This window comes from Pinus tabuliformis, chromosome 1_1 (genome assembly GCF_031772625.1).
Source record: "Pinus tabuliformis cultivar Carrire ecotype Pingquan chromosome 1_1, CPIR1, whole genome shotgun sequence".
Taxonomy (NCBI): Eukaryota; Viridiplantae; Streptophyta; class Pinopsida; order Pinales; family Pinaceae; genus Pinus; species Pinus tabuliformis.
In genome coordinates, this window is record NC_142297.1 from 828,915,777 (window position 1) to 828,931,658 (window position 15,882).

Genomic DNA, 15,882 nt, shown 5'->3' on the forward strand with positions numbered 1-15,882 from the left:
TTTTGTTCCACTATGTAGGGGCCTGGAAGCTCTGATGTGGGTGTTGGATTGTGTTGTAATGGTTCCTTTCCTTTGACTGCATCTCGGAAGGAACCTGTGGTTTTTGAACTGGTTCCTTTGCACCCGCCTCGCAGTCTCAGATTGAGGATGATGGTTGAATCTTTAACAACTCCATAGTGCTGGAGTGTGTGCTGGTCCTGCATGCAGAGTCCTGAAAATAACAGATTTTGGTATGTCACTGGAGTTCCCAGTTTGATTTGGATCTCCTTTTTTAACTCCAAAACATTCATTCCTTCCCAGATCTGCACACAACAATGTCTGCCTTCTATTGATCTGATAAAGATCTGCTTTGGATCTTACGGATCAACCTTATCCAAGCCCCGATTTACTAGATTGATCTCCAGATCTGGCCGATCGATGGTGGATCTAGGGTTTATATGCCTTTCCGCTAAAGCCTTCAGAGCAGCTGGGGTTTTCTCAACCCCTTCAACGCCTTCGCTGAGAACCAGCGGCAGCTCGGGGACGGACACGATCCTGTGATCTCGAGCCATGACAAGGGCGGGGATCGCAGAGGTTGCTAGGGCAGAAACCACTGCATGTCTTTTCTGGTGCCATTTTCGCCAGATTTTCGTGGGAGCGAGCATCCATCCGCCACGACACATGTTGCGGAAAGCTCCCTGGCCAGCTCTGTGCGTTCTGTCTCTAGCAACACGGGGGATTCGGGAAACCGCCCGTCTCGTTCTCCATAACTCTGCGGAAGTCTGATGACCGGCCCTGATGCTGGCTTCCATCACGTCCGGAAAGGGAACGGCATCGCTGCCCCCTTCTGCACCTTCACTTTCAACATTTAGCACTGATACCTGAGGACGAGCTGCTGCAGTGGCCGCCATTGATCCGCTCACGCCCTCCACGGCTCGATCTTTATTCATATTTAATAGATAAGGATTAAATTCATAAGGATTAACATGAATTTAGATGGATTATTAGTAAAGTATATTTTTTTTTTAAGTTAATGTGATTTTAATGTTATATTCAATTATTTATGGTAGTCTATTTTATATTTGGCTGTGGTATGTATATTTCTTACAAAAGAATTGTTAAATTGGTTTTTTATATCTTTTCATCACACATTATGAAATAAGAGTATAAAGTTATAATGCTTATACCATTAATTATAGAATTGTGATTATATTTTAACTTAATGTAGTTTCTAATACTTAATTATATTAATATCGAAAGTTGTATGTTCAATTTTCAAATTCTTCATGGTTCAATATCATAATCCTCACCATTACATTGATAGGAAGTAGCTCAACACTAGCATGGTGAGTTTACTTGACTGCTTTGAGCTTCATTTAGAAGGTCTTAGGGTCAATCCCCTAGGTTGGTTTCCTTTGTTGCACGCTTCACTCAAGCTACCTATAAGGTCAATTGTCATAATCAACATCAGCAAGTTTACACTAGATAGCACCTATGAAATGGAGGAAAGGGCTCAAATGTTTCTCCATAAGATTTGGTGTAGTAAAAATAAGTAGCCCAACATGACTCAAGTAGTGGTTGAGCGCTTTAAGCTTCATGTAGGAGGTCTTGGGGTTGATCCCCCAACTCGGTTTCCTCTATTGTGTGTCTCACTTGAGATCCCTATCGAGCCAAACAACATTTGTATTAATGTTGACAAGTTTACACCAAGTATCATATGTAAAAGGCAAGCATGTGCTTAAGGTTTCCCCATAAGGTTTTCCTTGTAGAAAAAATAAAGTAGCCCAACATGACTTAAGTGTCCACCAACAAATGCTATAGAAATCACTATATATCATCCAAAACCATAATGCTTGAATCCTTCCATTTAAACCTAATTTCAATCTTCATTACACTAAAGTGGAAATATATTAAAATTGTCTAAACCCCCCACCCTAACTTTTTTACCTTTATTGGTCCTAGTACGACATCATTGATATTGACATGTATAATTTATACTAGATATGTGTCCACTATGATTAATATGGACTCTATTAAAATTAAACTATGTCCATTTTTCCACCCCCAAGTATGATAAGAATAAATGGCTAATATATTTATGTAGAATAGACATTGAACTATAAACTAGCAAGAATTATTATATGTTTGGGGTGTGTTATTGGAGCATGAATAAGTTTCAATCATGTCAAGGATTAAAGTCTTATAAGAATAGGGAAACTTTACTTGTACACTTGAATGAGTATGCAAGTTTATTCTTTTGATGTATTTATTCTTTTGGATTTATAAACAACACAAGTAATTTAATAAATCTATCTCCTAGGATTTATATTCCATTTTTTTTGTCCTCTAGTGACAACCACTAGAGTAGTAATTTCTACTAACTCTTGTTGCAGAAATCATGTAATAGAATGGTGACTCCACTGGGGATATGATCCAACATTCATATCCTTGGTTGTGGACAAATGGGTAGGAATCCTATCCCTTTCATCACTTATTGATTTCCATTTCTTGTCTTTTAGGCACTTTTCATCCTTTCCTTGCTATCTGTATGTTATATATTATAGGAAATCTACATAACAAATTTGGAGATAGGGTTCCAAAAATTGGAAATCTCTATTGTAGCCAATGCAAGTCTTGTGAAGGACGAGCGAATTAGGTCGACACAAATTATGTGAGAAAAGGTGTGTTGAGCCAATGAAGAAACAATTGGGGGAAAACTACACTACCCACAAAGCTTTCTAGGTACAATATACAAGGGCTAAAAACTGTAATTTTTCTAATTTTTTCTTGATTTTCACCATTGTTAGTGTGTTGTGTAGGGTCCTTAGTCCCTCTTATAGTATACCCTTAGTGGACTTAGTCCTTTGTTGCTTTAGATCCAAGGATTTGGACCAAAACCATCCAGGGTTTTTCATATTTTTCCAACAAGAGATCCCTTAGGGAAGCTTGTTGTTTGTTTACTACTATATGGTTTAGGAGAAATGTATAAGAGTTAATTAATCTAAAAATTATACATCTTCCACATAGGACTTAAATAAAGGAGTCTCCTTATGGGAGCCTAGTATTCATCCACAAATAATCCCTTGTTGGAAAACCCTTATATTTTAGATTTTTTAGCCCTATTTTGCCTTTTGTTTTAAGCCAAAGACCATGCCTATTTGCTATAATATGAAGCTTTTTATTCCATAAATGATAAGATTAGGAGCAAAATAAAAGATTTATCTCAATTTCTAAGTATTTTATTTGTGAAATTATCTTTTTTTGTGGACCCTAATAGATTGGTTGAAACTTTTAGGCCATAATATACTACCTTATTTGAGATTGGATTTAGAATAGGAAAGAATCTCTTCATTTAAATTCCTCTTTATCTAATTGCTCACTACTTACTTAGATCATTATTTATGAAGTATTGTTTATTCTTTAATTTCAAGTAATTTTAATCTCTATTGATCACACCACATGTTGGGCATGGAATCCCCCCAAGGCATGTTTTGGGGCTTAAAGCCCAAGTTTTGACCAAGTCCTTTGTAAAGGCTCCACGATTTGTGGGCGTGGAGCGCGAAGTCATAATAGAGTCACAGGGTTGTCGGCTTGATAAACCTACCCATGGTCCATGGACCATGGGATTGTATAAATAGAGCGAAGCTCTAAGTGTAGAAGATAGGAATGAAGGAATAGAGTAGAAGCATGATGAGTCTAAGAGATTGAGTAGAAGTGTAAAGTGTGTCTTTGGGTTGTAGAGTAGGAGAAGGCTCTGCAGTTGAGTGCGCAGAGGCCTAGTAGTCCACAGCTAAGTGCACGGACCCCTGCAGCTAAGTGCGCAGGGCAGGTCAAGTCTGTAACCATTGGAAGCATTAATAAAGAGAAGTGTTATCATATTTATGTGTATCTTTTCCTGTTTAATGTATTATTGGGTATAAATTGCAAGTGTACTGTTTATTTGCTATGCGAACTCATATGAATGTGTTGTATAAATAAATACAACGTAAGGCATCCATCTACGCGAAGATAACTAACTGTTCTAGGAAGATAAGTAAGATCTCAGGTGTGACTTAGGGAAATAGCGTAGAGCGCTGCTCCAGCAATGCAGAAGCCCCAAAACCCCTAGTTAGGGTTGCGCGAAGGCATGTATATCAAGGCAGGGAAGTGCGCAAAGTAACCTGCGTGAAGGGACCAATAGTTGGACCAAATTAACCTCTCAGACGTCTCAAGGGTGCGGAAACCTAGTTCCAGCACCCCCCCATACTACTTCAGGTGAGACCTCAGTCCGCCCTCTGCAGACTATTGCCGAAAGGGCCAGTAGCATAGGTGTCAGGCGGAAAGAGTCGATTGTGCGGACACAACCAACCTCCCTAGGAGCCTAAGACTCTCTAGTGACAAACAAGACAAACAAGAGCAATCCTTCTCTAAACATGCATTTACTATATAAGAAATCAAGTGTTTAGATCTTACCTGTAGTCCCACGCTGTTGTAGCAGTCCAGCTTCACTGATCCGGATGAGCTCCTCCTTCACTTTGAAACCTGCATCCACTAACAATCAAACGATTAAATAGCACTTGATAATCTCATAGAATAAAACATATTTAACACATAGACCAAGGAGTACATGAAACAACTCATAAATAACAAGTTATTGAGAAGAATGGACTCATTTGCATTAATAGGTAACAAAAGGAACAAATACAACCTGAGCCTTGGTGTTGTGCAAGTCCCTCCCAAGGTCCATCAAGAGTTCTCCTTTACTTTGACAAAGCTCACCCACTTCCAAATAGAACAAGCAAAGATGGCAATCTCTCCTCACAAGCTTCTAAATGGGAGTCCTAATTCCTGTAGCATCTACCCTTAGAAATGTATAGCTTCCAACCTCCTTCTCCTTCTGGCCCAATGCCTGTATTTATAGTGCTCAAGAGGAAGTTAATCAGGTCCACCATCAATGGGATCACCCCCTCTTTGGATGGGATAGCTCCCTTATTGATGGGATAAGTTCCTCTTTGATAGGGGTGCATGAACCATCTGGAGGCGCTCAATACACGTCGAACAACCTTCTAGAATGCTCTAGAAATGACCACAAGTAACTTTTTAAAGATGAAACTTGCGCATTTTAACCTTTACAGGGGGATGCACCTGCCCCTTTGCATACAGAGCGTCCAAAGATGCAACTTTTGTGAACATTGGGTGCGTACCCGCAGGTAAGGTTGAGAGAACCTGTGTACCCAGAGATAAATACATTTATAAAGACTTTCTCTTTTTTAGGAGTTTGACATGGAGAGCAGAGGCATAAGACTTGCCTAAGAGGATAGCATGACTGTTGATAGAGCCATACTAACTGTAAATAGTCATGGTGACATTTTTTAGTGTAACAGATTGCCCCCTAAAGTGCGAAGCCTGTAATAGATTAGGGTTTTGTATTATCTAGGAAGGGTGAAGCGCTTTATCATTTCAAGGATTATCTCATGGAGAGCCTGGTCAGAACCTGCAATTTTCAACACAAAATACATGTATAAGATTATATCATCACTGAGGTAGGCATTCCCATACTCAGATTTAAAACTTTAACTAACAGACTAACTACTCTGATACAGGAATGATCTTGCAGTACATCATAATCATAGACTTTTGTAGACACAGTATGGGCGCAGCCATCTGTTTATGATTAGTCTACTTAGATAATGAATACAAAACTCCTCGCAGCCTGGATGGTGGAAACAGATCTAGGGTCTTCATTTCTACTTCCCGAATTGGTACGATTCTAGCCATGCGAATAAATGAGTTGATGTCGAACATGGTAGAAACCACTTGATTACCAGTCGATGATGAAAACTGTTAACAAGCATGAGAGAGACCACCAGTAATGTCAATGGTTCTAAAAGTACCCAGTACAATCCATGAGATGTGAATGAATGAGTTGATGTCGAACATTTCACGGAATCCTTCGTTCGAAAGTCGATGATGTAAACTGACGTCAAAGGCGAGAAACCTGCCATTGATGCATGCAGACTTCAAGGTACTGACGATTTCTAAGTCATCTCTCTAGATAATGTGCTGATGTCGATAGAAAGCGACCCGTTGCAGGCAAGCCCACAACGCGAAATCATTGTTCAAGTTGAAGAAATGTTGCTGTAAGGACTGACTCAGGGATGGTCAAATGGATGACAAGTATTTTGCAAATGAAAGTTTTGCTTGCAGACCTCTTGAACACATAACGACACGACAGATGGCTTGGTGATAAACGACTCAAAGTTAATCCCCGGAACCTGGCTGAAGACTTTCAAAGTGGTTTGATCAACTGTGAGGTAAAAGATTTCCCAACCCGGGTAAATGAAAAGTGTCGTGTTAAAGAGTGGTAATAAAGTTTCTTCTGAGACAAAAGATAACAAACAGGTTCATTCTTCTCTCTTTTCCCCACCATTTCTGGCAAGTACCTCTTTATTTTTAACAAGCTTGAGGAGGATAACATATGCTTGATTATAAGCTCATCCTTTGGATGAGTCCAACCTAGTTTTGATTCGAACCCTAGGAAGGAGTGGTTCGTTCCTGTTTGTAATTGAACAGGTCCTTTACTGTGAAATGTTTAACGAGTCCAGTATAGGAGAAACTCGGCGTTTTTCAATTTTAGAGAGTCTGAAAAACTTAAGAAGACTCCAAGTTGAACTTTTTCGTAGATTTGTGTCCCTCAAGCCCGAAAAAGTATAAAATAATACCTGGGGGAACCGCTTGATCTTGCGACCAAGGAGTACTTTCATAATTAGTGCCACTGACCTGAAAAGTAAAAAGCGATCAAAGACACGTCGTTTTATTTCCGTATCGAGTTTGAAACGACAAAAACCCGGCAATCTTTTCCTGATTTTACGGTCAGAAAAGAGCTATAAGGGGACCGTCTTTTAATTCCGTTTTAACGAGTGTAAAAGAAATGCTCGACAATCTTTTCATATTTTAGGAGTCAGAAAAGGGCTTAAAAGATGACTCTGATATTTTGGTTCGTGAAAAATGACAATTTTCCCTCTAAATCCCTTTGTCCTGCACAAAAACGACACATTACTCATACCTGTTTAAGATAGGCAAAAATACATCGAAAAATATCCTTCCATGGTGAAAAATGAACAAACCTAGCATTCATTCATCCAAAAAACCTATAAAAAGACTTTTTACCATTTTACTGCTGAGGTTGAAAAAAGGGCTTTTGGCAAGAAACTTCCCGTGGTCGCTGTGAAGAATCCGACCGTCAGAATCGAACGTCGTCTCTTCCAGGTATTTCACAACATCCTCCTCTTCAATTTCATCCGATTAAAATTTTGTTTTAGGTTTTAGTTTTGATTTTTGGGGGGTTTTGGGTTTCAAAATTCGCTCTGCGGGGTACGCAGGTGCCCTTAGGGTGACCTGCGTCCCCCGACTTTTTCCTGTACAGGAAAAAGGTCGGGGGACGCAACCCACCTTCAGGCCAGCTGCGTCCCGATGCTATGTGTCCTAAACACGGGGTGCGTCCCCCGCGAAAGGCGGAATTTGAAACCCCAAACTCCACAAACAACCATTTAAAATTTCCCAAATCAATTCTAATCTTTGTTTCTTGGTGTGTAGGGCACTCACCATGTTGGATTGGAGAGAAAGAGAGCACGAAGACGTTGATTTAGCTGCAATTGAACATCAACCTTCCATTGATGCCCTAAAAGCATGCGGACTATATAAATACTGGGCCATACCTGGCATGAGGGCTCAGGTGAGATTCTTGGAGTGGCTGGTTGAGAGATGGAACATTCATGAGCAATGCTTTTACATCGGAGGGCACCAGCTCGAGATAGAGCCCTCTGACATATACTTTCTCACTGGCTTGCCAAATAGAGGCGAGCAACTCAATCTAGCCGGGACTAGGCCGGGTGGCCAATCCCTTGCTAGTCTCCGGGTAGATTGGTGCACACCCAATGCACACCATGCGAAAGGCGTAGAAATCAAACACATCTCTCTGCGTGAACTCAAGGTTATAGCTTTCACGGTTACCAGAATTTGCGGTGAAGCCACTTTACATATTGCCACCGGGTCCCAAATGCGGATGGCGATTGACTGTTTCCAAGGCACCATTTTCAACTGGTGTGATGCTGTGTCGGCTAATATGAAGAGCCAACTGACTAGGGAAAAGAACGGACAACTGAAGACCTTTGGATATGGGCCTCTAGTTGTGAGCTTTGCCTTAGAGAGAGTTTCGATGCTGATCCCTCAGCAACTCACTGTTGATATTTGGGTCCTCGGGAGCCAAAGCTGATACGATGGGTTACGGTGATGGCCCGGCATCCTGACGAGGGCACGGCGGTTGTTCGATTCTCTGATAGTTATTTTCACTGGTTAGAGGACCAGGTTTTTTCGATCCAGGACTTTCCGTATGCCGGAGTAGATTTTCGAGGTGATCCGGACATGGTTCTTCCACAGGGAGAACAATGGGACGACAGAGGTACTTTATTTTTCACAAGTTTTCAAATTATATATTTTTTTTGTTTTTTATATATATCGTCTCAAAACTGACAGTAAAAATTTTCAAAATGCAGATGTTGGTCCACAGCGCCCAGCCAACCTCCGGCCTTTTGAGAGGAGACATCCAGTTGCACCGGTACCGGCCCCACAGGACGCGGCTGCAGAGTCACTAGCTGAGTTGGAGCAGGATCTAGAGCGTCTGACGATGGATATACCTGAGACTACCATAGATGATATTCCTATCAGACTTCAGCGCTATGTAGTCGCAGTCCCTGGGCCGTTTAGGAGATTTTTGTGTAAGGTAGCCCGTGCAGTGGTGTCGTATAGGGAGCACCACCAGTGATTGGCTAGTCACTTTGTAGACACATGTGACATTTTTGACTTTTTGTACTTATCATTTTGCCGATCATAAGGTGTTTTTCAACCTATGATCGAAGACGATGTATATTTTTTGACACACTCCTATCTATATATATATCACTATTACCGGCTTATCTTGTTTAACATATGTGATGAAATGTTTTTAAATTTACTTGCATGATTATCGTAAATGTCTGTCCAACATTCGAGAAGCAATTGCATCTGCTAATGTATTTAAAGACCTTGGAATATGCTGATATTCAATGTAATCAAATTCACGTTCCAAGAGACGCACTCTCAAAAACAACCTTAATAACACAGGATTTCTAATGGCATACACTCTATTAAGCTGTAATACAACAAGTTCAGAATCTAACCTCACTATCAAACGTCGAATTCCAAATGAAATAGATTCGGATAATAATTCAACCACTGCACTGTATTCTGCAATGTTGTTCGTTGTTTGACCGAGGCTTACCCCATGCATAGAAACTAACTCGTCAGAGGGCGAATAGATAACCCAAGCTGCGGAAGAGATATTCTGTGTACTACGACAAGCACCATCAGCAAATCCAATGTATGTTTGGAGAGGCGTCGACATCTGAAATATCAAGAGTAAAACCAAGATAAGCTAGAATAACGACGAAAAACACACCTTCTAAGCAAACTAACTAAACTAAAAGACATGCTAGCTAGAAAGAAAACCTAACCTAACTAAAAATTCTCCATACCCACCATTTAAGCATAATACCTCTTTAGGTAAAGTCCATTTCTGGGTTTACCCAAAGAGTCCCCATCAAAATCTACCAGCTCATAAGCCCCTTTTGCTAGCTTTCGCTTTACAATGTAGGGTCCATGCCACATAGGAACGAATTTTCCAGCACCTAGCTTATCGTTAGCTTGATCATATAATAGCACTAGGTCTCCCTCCGAAAAACTTCGAGGGGTCACATTTCTATCATACTGAGCTTTCATTCGCTTCGCGTGAGTCTCGATTGCCAATGTAGCGTCACGTCGAGTCTCATCTAATTTAGCTAAGTACAATAAACGTTTCTCCTCTTCGGAAGTAGCTGGAAGTAATTCGACAGCCATTTGAAGTGATGGGATTTCGCATTCAATGGGTAACACAGCTTCCAAGCCATAAACTAGCTGGAAAGGAGTGAACCCTGTTGAAGTTTTCACTGAGGTTCGGTATGCCCATAGCGCTGAAAATAACATGTTGTGCCAATTCGACCGATGAATACCAATGGTTCGTCGGATCATGATAACCAGAACTTTGTTGATAGACTCAACCAAACCGTTGGCTTGCGGATAATAAGGAGTAGAGCTATCGTGGCGCAAACCAAGCTGGCTTGTAAGCTCAGTCATCATGATGTTTCGAAAATGGCTCCCATGGTCAGTAATGATTGCTTGTGGGACACCAAACCTAGTTATAATATGATTGAATACGAAAACTGCAGCTGTTTTGCCGCTTGCGTCGAATGTAGGCATCGCCTCGGCCCATTTAGTAAAATAATCAACCGCGAGGATGATATACGCATGCCCCCGGCCGAGTGAGGGTTACAAGTAATAAAATCGATACCCCATTTGGCGAATGGACCAACGACAATTATAGGGTGGAGAGGAGCAGGTGGTGCGCGCATCTTGCGATCAAACACTTGACAGTTGTGGCACTTCCGGACTGCAATGATACAATCTTTAAACATAGACGGCCAGAAATAGCCAGCGCGCAACACCTTCTGAGCTGTGGCATACCCAGACATATGACCGCCACATGCTCCAGAGTGACAATCATTCAAAACCTTCTCAGCCTCTTCGTGAGTTAAACAACGTCGAAAAACTAAGTCTGCCCCCCGGCGATAAAGTGTATCTCCAATAATTTTGTATTGCTGGGATTGAAACCGAATTTTTCGACGTTCCGCCTTTGAAGCTTCAGGCCGAAAGGTTTGGGTTTGGAGATAGATGATTATATCCCCGTACCACGGATCTACAGTACTGATAAGAAACAAAGATTCGTCCGCAATGGACTCCTCTGCCACAGTTTCTGTGTCAGCACACGGGAAATCACACATCAATTCCGCAAAAACTAAGGATTTCTTAGACTTGGACTTCTCGAACTCCAAGTCGAACTCTTGCAGGATAACGATCCATTTAGAGTACTTGCCCCCTAGCAGTTGTTTTGTCAAAATATAAATCATAGGGTTGCAATCCGAAATAACTGTAGTTTTACGGAGAAGAATGTAGTGACGAAAACGCTGGACAGCTTGAACGGCTGCCAGGGCCAATTTCTCCACATGCGAATATTTTAGCTCAGTGGGATTTAAGGTCCTACTAAGATAATATATCACATGTTCCGCTCCGAATTCATCTTCTTGAACTAACACCATTCCAATGGTGGAATGCGAAGCTGCGAGGTATAAGAAGTAGTCCTGGTTGTAGTTGGGAGGATGCAACAACGGTGCATGGGTCAACGCGTGTTTAAGTGCATCAAAAGATTGTTGGGCAATCTCGTCCCAAAAGAATTGAGCGTTCTGTTTCAACAACCGTGTAAAACCTTTAGTGACCTCGGCGTAGTTTGGGATGAATCGGCGTAAAAAGTTCGCTTTCCCTTGCAAACTTTGGAGTTGGCGCAAACTCGAAGGAGGAGGCAATTTGATGATAGCTTCGACCTTCGAGGGATCGACGCGAATGCCGGCTTTTGAAACAACAAATCCCAGCAATCGACCTGTCTCTATACAGAAAACACACTTGTGGGGATTCAACCGAATTCGATAATGCCTACACCTCATAAAGATTGCTCGTAAGTGGACAAGGTGATCAGCTCGATGTAAAGAATGAGCAGGCAAATCATCGAGATACGGTTGCACAATGTGCTTGATGTCATGAAATGCATAAGACATCGCCCGTTGAAAAGTGGCCCCGGCATTCTTAAGCCCAAAAGGTAATTTGCAATAAGCAAATGTCCCCCATGGACAAATGAATGCCGTTTTTGGTTGGTCGGCAGGTAGAATATTGATTTGATTATAGCCCGAAAAACCATCCATAAAGGAAAACATTTCACTTCCGGCACAATCATCAATAATTTGATCGATATAAGGCGTAGGATAGTTGTCTTTTGGACAAGCTCGATTGATATCCCTATAGTCGATACAGATTCTTATTGTTCCTTGTTTCTTGTTGACCGGAACAATATTCGATACCCAATCCGTTAACGGGATCGGATAAATGAAACCTGCTTTCAACAGCTTTTCGACTTCTGCTTTAATCGCAGCCGCTTTCCGAGGGTGAATCTGACGCAACCGTTGCCGGACGGGTTTAGCATCCGGGTAGGTCTTTATTTCATGAACAACAATGGCAGGATCGATTCCCGGCATTTCCTCGTAAGACCAGGCAAACACATCGCGAAATTCTTGGAATAGGGCCTTGTAAGTTTGGATTTCATCTTCTGTACATGCGGCACCTATATGAATGTTTTCCTCAATTCCGGGCTTCACTGAAATATCAATGGGAATAGTGCGAGAAATATTCCCTAAATTCAACTCTGAATCAGAATGTTTCGTTGGATCCTGAGCGTCTTTGACATATTCAGCGGTAAAGATAGATGAAAAATCATTTTCAAAAGCATCATCCTTAGGTAAAAACGAAGATCTGTGATGGAGATCTTCCCATGGTAGATCGTCTACACTTAGGATTTCGCGAAGTTGTTCGTCAGATGACACGACTTCGGGAAACGCTATCCATTCTAAGGTTGAGGTGAAAAGTGATTCTTCACTGACCACATTCATTTGGTCGATCTCGGTTGAACGCGAGTCGGTAAAAGACATGACAGCTTCATAAGCAATTTCATATGGACTCAAAGGCATAGCATCACCGAATGAGTCTATCTCAGATTCAGATGGGACAATCCAAGGATCATCATAAATAATGTTTTCTGATGTAATCATATGAATTGATGCAAATGAAGGGTCTGCGTTGATTGGAGGGAAAGGAAAAGTTCCCAGTAAACCGGAATCTTTAACTAAACCTACGCCAACGTCCCTATAAGGGATTGTCGTCTTACCGACATGCTGGATACTCTCTGAAGAGGCTGGGTCGGATGAAAAGTATGTCAGCTGATCAATAGTCACGATCTTACCGTTATATGGAAACTTAATTACTCTGAAGACCGATGAAACGACCGCTGTCATAGCATATGACCAACTTCGACCCAAAAGAAGGTTGTAGTCTAGAGGGGCATCAACCACTTCCACATCCAGACTAACGTTTTACCTTCTACCCCTATAGGAAATTCTTGTAGAATACCAAATGGACGGAACCCACGGCCATCAAAGGCCTTAAGGATGGTGGGGGATTGGTTCAACGAAGGAGAACCAAGAGATCTCCAACATTGAATCGACATAATACACGTAGAAGCTCCCTCATCAATCACAGTCCGATGAATAGGCCTGTTTTTTACTATCACTGGAATTTGGAAAGCCATTTGATGGGGTAGACGTGGTGTACTATTTTCTAGATCGAAGATTATTAGATTCGGGTCCTGAACATCAACAGCTCCGATAGCCGACAAAAGTAATTTTCGTTGTGCTGGGCATGATTGCAGCACTTCTAACGCCGACATTGCTGAGGGTGAAACAGCTAAGTCCTCAACAATGTTGTAATTCTGGGCCGCTCTCGCATGTGGATTGAAAGCAGACCTTCGAAGCCCTTGGCGGGCGGTTTAATTACTAAGTCCGGGTTAGGTTTCTCGATCTGTAGTGGATCGGAACCAGGAGCTGAGGTTGATGGGTTAGAATGAGAAGATTCTGCTTCCTTACCATCAACAGGATTCTTACTACCATAATCTTGCGATCGAGTCGCAATCCTCACATGAGACATCATCAAAATGGGTTCTTCACTGGCATTCGAGGAAGAACCTATCATCTTATTCTCCTGCTCCGGAAATGGATTTTTTAACACAGCAGGAGTGGGAGAACCTTTGACTATTTTCACAACCTCGGCCCGATGAGGGCAATCTCTCGTAAAATGATCCTCTTCACAAATAAGACAAGGATATCGAGGTTTGCGCTTTTCGTCATTGGTTTCCGACTTTTCCGTTTTCTCCTTCGGAGCCTTGTCTGCTTTAGCCTTCTTCTTTCCTTTCTTCTTTCCACCGTTTTTTGATTTGGCCGTAGATGACTCTACAGCGTGAATATCGGCGGTAAGTTCAGGAGAAGACTCTCCTGTCGAGGAATCGGGCAAAGTGATTATAGGAGTAGTTGAAGCCTTGGAAGACTTCTTCTTGCTCTTTGTATTCACGATACCAATCATACCATCAGCGGCATGAGATCCCGAAGGAGCAGCAGCGATTTGATTCGACTTTGGAAGATCCGGAATCTTCTCGTGTAACGTACCCGACTGAGTGTAAACTAAGTCAAGGTATTGCGCCTGAGCAATGACTTGCTCCTCAGTAACTACTCCGGCCTTAGCTACATCTTCAGTAATCTTCGGTAATAATGATTTAACAAACCATTCAGCTAAGATTTGGTCCGGGATAAAAACTTTCACTAGCCTTCTTCGACGTCTCCACTCATGAATGTGATCAGAAATATACGTGGACGTCGATTGTTTTAGTGAAGTTAATAACTCCGTGCCGTTATCGTATCTGACCGGCAACTGAAAGTGAGTTAAGAACGAGGTAGCTAACTGGCTGAAATTGTAAAAAGAGGCCCGTGGTAACTCAATGTACCACTTGGCCGCGAGACCAATGAGTGTACGCTGGAAAAGACGTAAGCGGATCGAATCATCCGAGATAGAATTTGAAGCACACCAGAGGTGGTAAGTCATCACATGATTGGACGGATCCTCTCCAGACTTACCTTCGAACTTGGGTATATCACTGGGCAACTTATTTGGCATTGGCGGCCAGAACTGAAGATATTGAATTGGATCGTTCGTTAGGCGCGTCAAGTCTGGTAAATCCAAAGTTGCGATAAACGGTAACTGCCGGTTAGGATCTCTAAAACTCTGGGTCACAAGACCAGTCCCAGGAGGAGGATATCCAGGATAACTAGGAACAGGAGTCGCATTTGGGATATTATATCCTCCTGGAAAACCAGGATTAACCGGACCGTACTGGGGTTGTTGAGGTTGTTGATAAGTGTACCCAGGATACGGTTGATACTGGTAAACCGGTTGTTGGACAGCTTGCCCAAGTTGGTACTGTCCCTGGTACGGTTGATGAACAAATTGAGGTTGAGTAGTGACAACCGTACTTATACCAGGCTGACCTGTAGGCATCTGGACCGTGGTTTGAATCGTAGATCCAGACAACGGTAAAGATGTCTGAGGAGTGGTTACAGAGACAGTAGAAACCGGAGCCGTCGATACTCCAGAAGTAAGTATGGTAGATGTGGCGGTAGTTGCAGCAGCCGTTTGAGATGGAGTACTAGGTGCAATTGGCGGCTGAGTAACTACCGAAGTTACAGAAGTTTGAACATTTGACTGGACAGGTTGCGGTTGCTGGGGTGGACCAGAAACTACGGGTTGTCCAGCTTGAGGTACCAACTGTATACTTGGCTGCAACACCTGTTGACCCTGTGATGGATCCCACACTAACATTCTGGGGTATTGACCCGTAACAGGTTGAGGATACTGAGATCCATAACCGGATTGAGGATAGGATTGATAATTGTAAGGTGCAGTTCCCATACTTGGAACATATGACTGACCTTGAGGCGGTTGATAACCTTGACTCGAGTATTGACCTTGAGGTTGATAACCTTGAGGTAAATACGGATACTGGGGTTGACCTTGACCTTGAGGTTGGTACCCTTGAGGTTGATACCCTTGGGGTTGATACCCTTGGGGTTGCCATCCTTGAGGTTGCCATCCTTGAGGTTGATATTGATACTGAGGTTGACCCTGGGGTACATATTGAGGCTGGGGTTGACCTTGAGGCATGTATTGCACCATAGGTGCATACTGACCTTGAGGTTGCCCCCCAGACACGATTTGTGTACCTTGAGGTTGCCCCCCAGGCGGTAATTGGCCACCTTGAGGTTGGGAAACAGGAACTGAACCTGACATCATGTAAATGTCTCCTAC

The 15,882-nt window shown here is 42.3% G+C and overlaps 1 pseudogene; it reads right to left on the bottom strand.

Annotated features, from left to right (window-relative positions):
- Positions 1 to 356: 356 nt before the first annotated feature.
- Positions 357 to 929, bottom strand: LOC149216670 (large ribosomal subunit protein uL4 pseudogene; annotated as a pseudogene).
- Positions 930 to 15,882: the final 14,953 nt, after the last annotated feature.